We start from the raw sequence: 12,678 nt of genomic DNA on the forward strand, positions 1-12,678 counted from the left end.
TAGGGTTGTACATTATGATCGGTTAGCCCCATACTATGGCCATAGTTCATGAGTATTACGTAAACAACCATGGTTGATAACATAAAAGTTGTAGATAATTTTTTAGCTTTTAATGTTTAGTAATATTTCTTGTTATTATTGTGTTTCCTATGCATTATTGGTTATTATTTAATGTGTGTATTTGTGAACATGTGATAGAAGTTTGGCACCCTTTCTGGGGATTGTACTGCCCGGGACGTGCAGTCCTTAGGAAGGGGGCAATGTTACAAATTCTGTAAATAGTAATTATTGTAGTAACGTAACCTGTAAATAGTTTCCCGTAATGAATATACAACCCCTTTTCATTCGGCTAAAGTATACGACCCCCTATTTCCTTTTCTTTTCATTGATAAAATTTGATAACGGTCTACGCATTTCTGGAAGCAGAAAGAATGTTGTGGAAAATTCTTCGATGTTTATAAAAGCGTCCTGCTGGATAAAGAGGGGGGTGAGTTTCGATTGAGATTTCTGTGCTGTGAGTGGATTAGCTCTGTTTATTGCGAGGCATTTCGCTGTGTTGTTTTCGTATTTGGAAGTAAATACGTGTGTAAACGTTGAGTTAACGGTGTTGTGTGATAATTGCTTAATTGCTGATGAATAATTTAGCAGTTGTTGACGATATTTCCTGTACATAGTGTAAATAAATTTCCTGTGTTTTTATCAAGAACTGTGTCATCCTTTCAAGAAAGTTGTAAGTCTCACCGAATCCGTTACAATATATATGCAGTGGCTCCCAAAAGTCTTCGTACACCTACGACTTTCAATGAAAAAGGCCCCTATCCATTGATTCGAATTAATATTTCGGAATAGGGATTTAATTATAAGATCTATGATCAATTTTTAACAAAACTACATAAAAATTCTTTTAAAAATATTAAAACTTTTTTTTTTAAAAACCAAAAAGTGCCGGAAATTTCATCTCACAAAAGTCTTCGTACACTTTAAAAATTGTTTATGTATTATTGAATAATCTAACTTCTTATTAAGTTATTATTTAGTAGAATATCATGCAGTATCAATAACACTTTTCGAACGTCTGGAAATGATTTCATTATTTTTCTTTCTTTTTGTTGCGTAATTTTTTTATTAAGTGTTCAACCACACTTCGAGTCTTACTTTTCGTAGCTCTATTTTCATTTCAAAGCCGTATTTTCGTAATCTAGCCACCAGATATCTCCAAATATGTTCCATTAAGTTTATATCTATCGATTGAGAAGATATTTCTAAGCTTAAGGACAAATTTTGAGGCACAAAACACAGACGTGTGCTTTTTATCGTTATCTTGATAAAAAACAAAGTTGTTTCCGATTACCAAATTTTGGGCTAATAGTTTAAAATTTCTTTTTGAAATATTTAAATGAACAGAATGAATCATTATTTCATCAAAAAATGTCAAACTTCCAAGTCCTGATGCTCATATGAACCCTCATACTAGAACACCTCCACCGTCCTGATTAACTGATCCAACTAAGTCTTAAGATTCAGTTCCTAATTTTTTTTTCTATTTACAATTACACAACAATTTAACCAAAAATGTTGAATACATTTTTATCTGTAAGTAAGACGTAATTCCAAAGGGTTTGAGCTTATTTATCATTGATTTTACGACAAAAAGCGAAAACTTTCGGTTTTTCGCACGACCAAGAAAATTTCTGCAGGAAGAGGTCCAATTTAATCCAGCTAACCAGAGAACTTGGCGAACAATTTTAGGTGAAAATTAAATGTAAAAATTTTCATTTAACTCTGTAGAAACATTTACAGCACACAAATGTGTATTTTTCATAATTTTTTTAACTTTAATTCTCCGATCACACTTTGTCAACTTTGCCGGTTGACCTTTTCTTCCCCTGTGTTCGGTCCAATTCTTTTCTTTAAAGCATTTAATCAAGCACTTTACTATACAACGAAATAATTTAACTAATTCAGAGACATTTCAAACCAATTTACCGCTACTGTGAGGAAAAAATTCAAATTTCGAATGGTGTTTGTCGTTTTTCACGAATACCAGCCATTTCAAAGTAATAAGCACAATATTAAGGAATAAATAAACAAAAAATTACAGCCAAATGACTTATAAGGGTCAACACAGTGCAAAAATGTTGAAAAAACGGCATATGATAATTTTAATCATGAATTTATTCGAAAATGTTTGAGTGTGCGGTGACTTTTGTAGCGTGTTATTTCTCTGTTTCTTCGTTTTTTCACCCATTTCAAAAAGAAGATCCGTCAATATTTTTAAAAAACTACTGGGTTGTATTAAGAATGACATAGGAATGATGTGAAAAAATATTGGACTTCATATTCAAATTTAGTTTTGCGTTATTTTGGTTTTACTAAAAAATTTCAAAGTGTACGAACACTTTTGGGAGCTACTGTATATGTTTTTTTTTTTCACATAATTCAATATTTAGAAAACAATTTCTCAATTTTTGAAATATGCATAGAAAAATCATTTGAAATCATTTGAAAAGTACCACTTTCAAATTTTTTTTTAAATATTTTTTTAGTTCCAGAATGTGTCAGCTTAAAATTTTCGAAAATTTGAGATCACAAACACCCCTGATTAGCACTCATTTTTTGAGATGGAAGACAGTATCTAAAATATTTTTGAAATTATGTGAGAAACATTTTAGATCGAATTAAACAGCACGTAAATGTCTTTTAAACGGAGCTATTTTACAAGACTAAAGTTCCCAGAAGTGCAGTTAAGCATTTGAAAGCTCTGTCGACCAGCAAAACAAATGCTTTTTAACAAATTTCAAACTCATAAGTTATGAATTATTATTTTATTTTTCATAATTATTTACAAATTTAAGATGTGGAAGTGTAAGATTTTTGAAAGTTTCATGAAAATATGAAAAGGTTAGGTTCAGGATTTTTTTGCCCCTTCATTCGACATATAAATTGAATCCCATTTAAAAATGGCAAAAAACATGCTCTACTCATAATTAAATACAATTCAATTCCACTTATAATATGCCGATTGATTCCAGAGCAAGACTGGGTTTTTTCATCAAAAAGATATTAAAAATTCAAAACCCGAGTCTAAAACTCGAAATAAAAACTTAAAATTAAAAAAAAAATCTGAGTTCAAACAATTCGTTACAGGGCGAATATTTTTCTAACACAGACAACACTGGGAGATAATTTTAACTCCTTAAGCTTTTATTTAATATTATTTTTCATTCCCCATCCGTTTTCAATTCATTTGTTTGTTCAATCTGTACGGGAATATTAAACGCAAAAAACTTACAAGCACCAGGTGATGACAATCAACAGCTGGTAGTCGCTCGCCATTTTGTTTTGCTGCGATAAAATAAACAAGCAATATGCATTCCATTTCTGAAAACCAAAAATATAACCTAGCAGATTTATTTCAAGCTGCTTTTGAAAAAAAAAAAAAAAGCATAGTCAGACTTTAAACTACAGGATCTTTAACTGTCCCAGGTCTTTAACTACAGGAAATATTGCTTTAGAATAGAACAAATTGAATGTGTTATACTACAAATTTTATTTTTATAATCTTGACTATTTTCAACGCCATAAACTTTTTTTTAGGTACTATTTTGATTGAGGCCTTTTCTGTTGATAAAATTGATTCTTTATCATTAATATTTTAAATTGAAAAAATCTTTAAATAATTACACTCATTTTCTGTCTCAATATTCAAGAATACTAATTTTCTCATTTCTGTACAGTATGTACTACATTTTACAGCAGCAACACAGTTTTAATAAAAATAAATTTTAGGAAAATAAATGTAGCAATCAATTCGAATTCAGATGAGAAATGAAAATTGCAGAAAGAAACATTAGCGAAAAATATATCCGCGAAATAGTCATTGATATTAAGTGATACAAATGGAACAATTAAGTTTTGCAGAATGTTCGAGGCTAAGAAAAAAAAACCAATTAACTCAAAATTTAAATGAAATTCGACTTATAAACCAAATTTACATATGAAAGATTTAAAAATAATTAGAGAAAAATAAAAATCACTTACTTTTGATTAAAGAATAATCCTTTACTCGGAATGTTTTTCAGCAGTTGCTCCGAAGTTGGTTGAAGTTGCCAAAGCGAAAAAAGTTTCTGTAACTATTCCACAATACATAGAAATAGAGGGCGCTCGGATGCGGTGACATCGGAACGTCAAATACTACGTTATTTTAGCACTGGATTTAGCACTTTATGTGTGCGAATTGGGATGATAGGAGTTGACGCATTATTTTCAGCTTGTTTTGCTAGAGCATCAGCCATCTCGTTATCTGGGATTTCGACATGAACTGGTACCCAATACGAAATGGAACGATTGGGCGCCGGGAACTTTGGGCACCGAGCTTTTTGGCCGCCGTGAACTTAGGGGCGCCTAAGCACTTTGTGCGCCATGAACATTGGGCACAATGTGCTCGGCGCCCGATCTTCCGTGACCGAAAGTAGGGGATTCGGGATTTCTCCATCGTAAATTTTGCGAAATTGATGATGCACAAATTTTTAGAGCACAATTTTTTAATTTCTTTCTGGTGTTTAAGAAAAGGGTGGGGCTGGGGGCGGGGGTGCGGGGCTCTTTTGGGATTTTTCAAAATTGAAGTATTAGAGGCTATATATCAAACTTTATTTTGCAGGACTAGGAAAGGGGGTAGATATAGGGGATAGGAACGAAGATACTCCTCGAAATTTTTACGATCTTTTTAGAAATATCCTGGGGGGGGGGGGCTAAAAGTTCTTTAGGTGGTGCTTAAAGACATTTTTTAAATTGTAGCTCTGAAAACGCAGTTTTCGAAGATTTTTGGGGATGTTAAGGCGATCAGAGATTCAAAAACAATACACCAAAAATGTTCTTAGATTGTAGTTTAAAAAATGCATTTTAGACAACTTTTAGTAGTGTAAAGGGAAGGGCGGGGGGAGGTGGTCCCCCAGTCCGTTTCTGAAATTGAATTTTTCGAAATGCAATTGTTGATTATTACGTTTAGTGCATGGAGGGGGGGGGGGCGTTCCGGGGGCTCTCCCCCGAAATTTTTCGAAATTATAGTTGCAAAAACGCAGTTTTAGACAATCTTTGGAAATGTTAGGGGGAAGAGAGGTTCGGGGCCAATCCCCGGAAATTTTTTGAAGTTGGAATCTTTAAAACACGGTTCTTATGACCATCTTTGGTGATGTTAAGGGGATCGGCAATCCTTCCCAATTGAAGCTTCAAAAACGTAACTTTGATTGACTTTCAATGATGTTAGGGGGAGAAGCTTTCGGAAGCTCTCCTCCGGAAAATTTTCGAAATTCAAGGCCTGAAAACTAAATTTAAGACAATCTTTAATGATGCTGGCAACAGAGGGGGCGGAGAGACATTCCTCCAACAATTTTTTGAAGTTAGCTTTTAAAGAGGGTTTTACAAAATTTTCGGAACGCTCAGGCAAAGTTTTTTTCGAAATTGAAGCCCTAAAAACGAAAGTTTAGACGTTCTTGGTGATGCTGGGGGGGATCTTGAATCTTTCCGAGTTAAAGTTCGAAAAAGAAAAATTTTGATGGCTTTTTTATGGAATGTAAAACTTTAAAACTTTCGGGGGGGGGGGGGGGTCCCGCCCCTGCTGGCTACAGCCTTGGTTGTTTATGAAGTTTGCGAATTAATTCCAAGGCTAACTACAGCAAGCTTAGCGTTGAGGATTCCGGGCTTTTGGTTGTTATCAAATTATGCAGATTTTCGAAATTTTTAAAGCATTTTTAAAAGCTTTTTTCTTTCTTTAATTTAAAAAAATAAAACCCGAGCACTTATTTTAAATATTTTGTAAACTAATTGCGATTTTTGTGGTCCTATTAAATTTTATTTGGCCAAAATTACTTTTATAAGCCCTTGCTCTTTACTTTCCGTTTTAGAAATTACGTTTTTATTAACTTGTTCTTGTCTGTTCTGGTGAAATCTTGCAACTCAATTTTCACCCACTTCCAGTGATCCCGTTTTATTGTATGTAACCTCAGACCCGATGTTCTACAATCAATCAATTAACCATTAATTATTAGTTTATTCCAATTTCAATTGACATTTTTGCATTAATCCTCTAATAGGAGCCGAAAAAAGTGCTCGCACAAAAGAAAATATGTTCATAGAAACCCCTTAATTTTCTGTATCAGATAAAAAAATCTCCAACATTGTCAGGTAATTAGAACTAATTTCATGCTAAAATGTAAAATGTTTTGCAATGTATGTAATGTTATGAAAATTTCTTGTATTATCATATCATATGATTTTCAGAGGAAACTTCTTGACTAGAAAAGTCTATATGTGATCCTGCATAATTAAAATATTACCATGTAGGCAACCCTAAAAGCAGAGTAAATATGTCACCATTTCCCTTTGCCCCACATTCCCCTACTTTAAAACTTTTTTACTTCATTAATTAGTTTTTTACTTAAGTTTCCCCTGCTGCTTCCCCCTCATCAAACCAATAAGGTGTAGATATCATTAATGGGGGGGGGAGGATCATTAGTTAGTAACTCTAAATATGCCAGATAAGTTTGAATTTTCCTCCTAGCAGACATAAATTTAGATGAAATAAAACAAATGTCATGTGAAACAATGAAGAACTTCAAGTTTCACGTAAAAATTCGAAATTTTATTTCAAGAGTTGTCAGTCCATAAAAAGACATTTCTACTTCCAGGGTTGCCCACAGGGGGGGATTATGGCGCAAGTTGCGCCATCAAAATTTTTGGGGGGGATTTTTTTCCGAAGTTTTGATTTAATTTAGAACATGAAATTTTTTATTTTTGGACGGAAAAAATATTTAAACTTATTCAAGAAGAAATAGATGCATAAGTAAAACTTTTTTCACGTACTCTTTCCAAAATTTAATACCCGTGTCTCTTTTCAATAAAGTTAACATCAGAGACGGGATGGAGTTGGTGCCTGTTTCAAAACTTGATCAGACGATTTGATTTCTATTTAATTTATTATAAATCTTCCGGAAGTAGCACAATTCTGCATGATGTGATGAATACGTGTGACAGTGATGAGAGGGAAAGAGATCAAAAATGACTAAAATAAAAAGTATTCCCCTCTCCTTAATTTATTGTTTGTAATAATTCTGACCACATGCACTAGTTGTTCAATGATTCATTTGCACCTTGACAGTCATTAAGAACTAATTTTGAAGTTAGCGAATAACATATTTTTAATCCCTCTAATCGACAATTACCATAGTTTTTTCATAAACTAGCTGAAGTTTATGTAGAATTTATCATTTCACTTTACTATCATCTTCTCTACCATTTTTAAACTGATTGGTTCAATTTCTCATTAGATGATTTTTATTAAAACTTTCAGTGATGTTGGTTTTTGCTGATGGAAGCATAGAAGGTATCTGATATGCATAGAAGGATATTTGATTCGTTAAAATTATTGAGTTCTGATTTTTCATGTGTGCTGAATAGCTGAATCCATTTCTAAGGATTTCCGAAGAATATCTGTCACAGTGTATCTGTGTGCTATCTATCCTTTTTGACCATGTAACTTAAATTTTGGAAAACTTTCAGGAGAGCGCCCCTCACTGTAAAGCCCGAATAACACCATCCTTATCATCAAGAGTCATCTAAAACTGCGTTACTGCAATTTCGAAAAATTTATAAGAGCGAGCCCCTGATTCTCCTTCCCCCCCTTCTTTCCTTAACACAATCAAAGACAATCCTAGAATTGCGTTTTTGGAGTATCCATTTCGAAAAACTGCTGGTTGAATGGCAGCGAAACTCACCTTCTACGAACATTATCAAGATCAGCGCCGACGCCAAGGGGGGAGGGGGTGTTGCACCTCCCCCCCCCCCAGTTTCTCAAAAGTGGGGCCGCGACTTTCCTTTTGGCGATGTAACAAGCGAAGAAAAAGGGAAAATTTTGGTTGATTTAAAAAATTAAAATAGTAAATACAAATGAACAACTGAAATAATAGTGACAAAAGATATTTTTTCAGTAAAATTTAAATGGAAAATGTAATGTTACAATACAATTTAGGGCTATCAATGATTCTCTTTTATTAAGATTATCAAAGTAAGGGCCGCAGAAATATGCGCTTCAAACATTTTTAACGCAAAAAATAGTATTCAGCGCACTATTCACTAGGCCGTAGAGTGGGTATGTCCATGTAGTCAGAAACTATGGACCTGGTTCAAACTAAAGTATTGTGCATGAGTAAAATTAGCATAATAGGAGGGAGAACCGGTGACAAAACTAACATGGTGCACACCTTGTCTCTCGGAGGCCCTGGTCATACAAAACAATGCTTCATCGTTCTTCAGTTTAAAAAAATATATAGACGAATAAATAGGCTGGCTTCATAGGCCCTATGGCTTCATAGACTCCTACATATGGGAATGTTTTCCGTGGCTCCTAAGGAGTCGCCGAAACATTCTCATACGAAATTTTTTTTTTCATGAAAAATACTGTTCTGAAAATCGTTGCTAAGTAAGACCTAAGGTATCGCACAAAATTACATCCGTTCAAAATGTTATAAGTTCTTTTTCTGGGGCCGCAGACGCTTGTATTTCAATATATATATATATATATATATATATATATATATATATATATATATATATATTAGACTGGAAATTGACAATTTTACTATGGAAAATCCAAGCAAATAATCGTGTTTGGCAAAGGAAAATTGAAAGAAAGTATTACCGCAATATGTTTATCAATAATTATAATTTAAAATGAAGACAGGGGCGTAGTCAAACTGAGGTGGAGAACTCCAATTCCTTCTTTTTTACGTCTCCAAAGCTGGTCAGGAATTGAGTTTTTAAAACTTAGGCCTTGAAAAAATTCCGGGAAAACGTTCTCAAACCCCATTCCTTGCTCTAACGTTATTATTTCGTCTTTTGGACGTTAATTTAAAAAAACTCCCTGAGGTTTCCCGAACCTGTCCTCCTCCTAATATTACCAAAGATCCTCAAAAATTTTATTGTTAAGGCTTCAGAAAATTTTTCGAGGGAGATCTCCCAAACCTCCACCCCTCTTACAGTACTTAAAATCGTCTACGATTGCGTTAATTGAATTTCAATTTTGAAAATTTTTCAGGGGAAGACTCTGAATCTCTCCACCCATTAACATTATCAAAAATATTCTTAAACTGCGTTTTCAACAGATCGGAAATTTTTCGAGGGAATACTCCCCTCTCTTTCTCGCCAACATCACAGAAAAACGTATTAAATCTCGTTTTTAGTGCTTCAATTTCGAAACATTTCTGTGCGCGAGCTTTTTCAAGACTCCCCCCTCCTTCCTTCTTCAGTGAAGTAAGTTCAGTAAAGCTTAAATTACGTTTTCTGAGCTTTAATTTCAAGAAACTGGCGGTGCACTCCATTTTAACAAAAAAAAGTCAACAACCACATTTTAAAGCTTTCATTTTCAAAAACTTTTGGAGGTATAGCGTTCGCCTCTCTATTCTCCTTAATACCACTATAAATCATATAAAACTGCATTTTTCGATCTACAATTTTCAAATTTCTCAGGGGAGAGCCCCGGGATCCCTCTTTACCTCTGACACAATCAGAAATAATTCACAATTGCGTGCTTGGAGTTTGAAGAAGTTTGAAAATTTATCAGGGGATGACTCCGAGTCTCTTCCTCCTGTAACATCACAATAGATCGTCTAAATCCGAGTTTTTCAACTAACAATCTTGAAAATTTGCGGGGGGGAGAGCCCTCGGACCCCCCCCCCTTTCATAATCAAATATAACGTATGATTGTGTTTTGGGAACCTAAATTTGGGTAAAAATTATCGGGAGAGGATATATTGGATCTCCTCTCTACTTCCTCTCCAACTTAAAATATAGTCCAAAGCTCCTTACAATTACATTTATATTGCTAGTACTAAGCTTCAGTAAAATGACTATCCCTGCTAAACCAGAAGCTAAATCTCTCTCTGCACATTAGAACATGCGTTTGAAACAATTAAGGGGCCGCCAAATGCGTACACCCCCTCCCCCAGTTTTTTGACCTAGCAATGGCTCTGATCAAGATCTATCAAAACTGCGTTTTCACATAAAGCTACAAGTTCGAAAATTTAAGTGGAGCGCCACTCTCCCTTCCCCCACTCTCGTCAACATTATTAAAGATCGTCTCATTTTCAGGGCTTCAATTTCAAGAAAATTCTGGGAGAGAAACTCTTTCTCTTAACATCACAAAGGTCGGCTACAATTGGAATTTTAGAGGATCAATTTCAGAAAACTGCCTGTCCCCTAACCATAGATAGCGTAAAATAGGGTTTTTAAGACTTTTATCGCGAAATTTTTCCGGGGCGAGCCCGTGAATCTCTTTTTTCCCTAACATTACCAAAGATAGTCAAAAACTGCATTTTAGAACTACAATTTTGAAAACGTATCGGAGGAGAGCCCCCGAACCCGCCTCTTTCCCTAATAAACGGTAGACTATCTACAATTGCGTTTTTGAAGTTTCAATATTGAAAAATTACTGGAAAGAGGCCATCGAACCTTTTATCCCCCCAACATTACCAGAGACCGTCTAAAACTGGTTTTAAAACTACAATTTCGAAAATTTTTCGGGGGAGACACCCCCGGACCCCCTATCTAGGTGACTATTATATTTCCGTTTCAAGGTTCATATTGCATACATCTAGTAATGACTCCATCCCTAAACAGACAGTTGAATCCACTCTCCCTGTAATTATTCATACTTTTGAAAAAAAAAAAAAAAACAGCAAAACTCAGGGATCTAAAAAAAACTTGTTTACTCAAGGTCCACGTTGTAAAATTTGGGAAGGCGATGCGGAACAATCCAAAAATATTTAAGTCCAAATGGTGTTTGTTAGCGCTCCCCCCCCCCTCCCGTGAATTCGAATGGAAATTAAACACTTTAAAAACTTATGTTTAACCTAATTCGAAGGCGAGAAAATTTTTGGGGGGGAATTTGCGCCATTGAGCTTGGGAGGGATGGGCACCCCTGTCTACTTCATCACTATTTTTTATTTCCAATGTGATGGCGCTGTAATCAATTTGATTCGTGCTTCGGAGAAATTAATAAAGAAACAACAAAGTGTAAAATTACATTCACTGATTTATGTCTTTTATTTGCTTGTGAACAGGAAAATATTGCAAGATCCTGTGTTTATGAACCTATTGTTTCAAAAACAATGTATTCAGCAGGCAAAATTAAGAAAAATGTGCTAAAAAGTGACTTGAACTTCCAGAAAAAAGTAATGTATACATGAAAACTTTTGTAAACTTCAGTCAAATTTGTTCGCGGTTTAGAAAAAGTTTGTTAAATAGGAAAATTATACACTTCAGAATAAAACAAAGCCATTTTGAATTCTGTTCAATTTAGAACATAAGCTTTGATTTAACTGATAATTGATAGAAACGTTTAGAATGTTATAAAAGTTTGTTTTCCTCACAAAATTGTCTTCTTCTTCTTACTTATCTCTCTGTTCTGAATCAGATCAGATCCATGAGGTTGTTCGCCTTAATCAACTTCAAGACAGAAGATAAAGATTAAGTTGTAACTTTTAAGAATAAGTTGCAACTTATTCTTAATTATGGTGATTCAATTCTGGTTTATTATACAGTTTTAATGAACTATCAATGATTATTTTGCAAATATTACTGTAAAAAAAAATTATTAAAAAAAAATTGAGTGACTAATAAAATCTGATTTTTTTCTTTTTTTTAATGTGTTTTCAGAAAAACCGAGCTCTAACCTGTAAATTTCCGCATGTGCGTAGTGTTGGCTTTGATCAAGGGTAACCAACTTTTTGGGCCTTGGAGAACGCACGTTTACTGTTTTCTTTAAGGAACTTCTTGACATTCAATGAATAATATGCAAAAGCACCAAACAAAATATTTATTTATATTTATTTTTACAAGCAAACTGCCTTTTTGAATTCAATCTTTAATAAAAACTCAAATTGACTAAAAGTTTTTGCGCCTTGATGAAGAAAATAGTGTTCACTAGCGGAACCCGGGTAAAGTTCCACGGAACCCAAGTTGAGAACTTTTGGGGAAGATGAAGAACTAATTGCAAATTCAAATCAAAAAGAAAAAAAAAACTTTTTTTTTTGTGGCATAGAAATGTAGGTTGTAAAACCACATCTGTAAAAATCTGTCAGTTGTAAAGTCACTTCTGTAAAAATTAGATTAGGAACATTCAACATTTTATACTTTGGAGAACCCCTTGTAAAAATCCAAGTGATTTGCCAGTGTTTCGATTCGCAACTCCAACAAACTGTGGGGGGCACTGTAGACTTTCTAATGGCGGACGAAAAAGGTAAAACAAATGCACATGATAACGAAAAAAATGCTCATAAGCCTAGTAAATTTTGTTCGTATGCATGATTTTTTCGCTTTATTCTTTTTAAATTAATTTTCAAAGTCTTGTTGATATTCTGGCCCACGTAGAAAGAAATGAGAATTCAAGAAGCATTAATAAACGTTAGAAATTAATGCAAATTACGAAGTTTGTAGTTCCAAGCAGTCAGTTCCACGATGTTGAATTCGATATTTATAAATTCTGATAAAACTAAATAATTGTGGCCTGACAAGAATAACAATTAATGCTAGGAAATTTAATATGACATTACGAATTATTATCAAAAGAAGATGATACTTCTTTGCCTTGCTTGGCTAGTGCTGATTGTTTTGTATTTGTAGCCG

Source organism: Uloborus diversus, chromosome 6 (assembly GCF_026930045.1).
Source record: "Uloborus diversus isolate 005 chromosome 6, Udiv.v.3.1, whole genome shotgun sequence".
In the NCBI taxonomy this organism is placed as follows: domain Eukaryota; kingdom Metazoa; phylum Arthropoda; class Arachnida; order Araneae; family Uloboridae; genus Uloborus; species Uloborus diversus.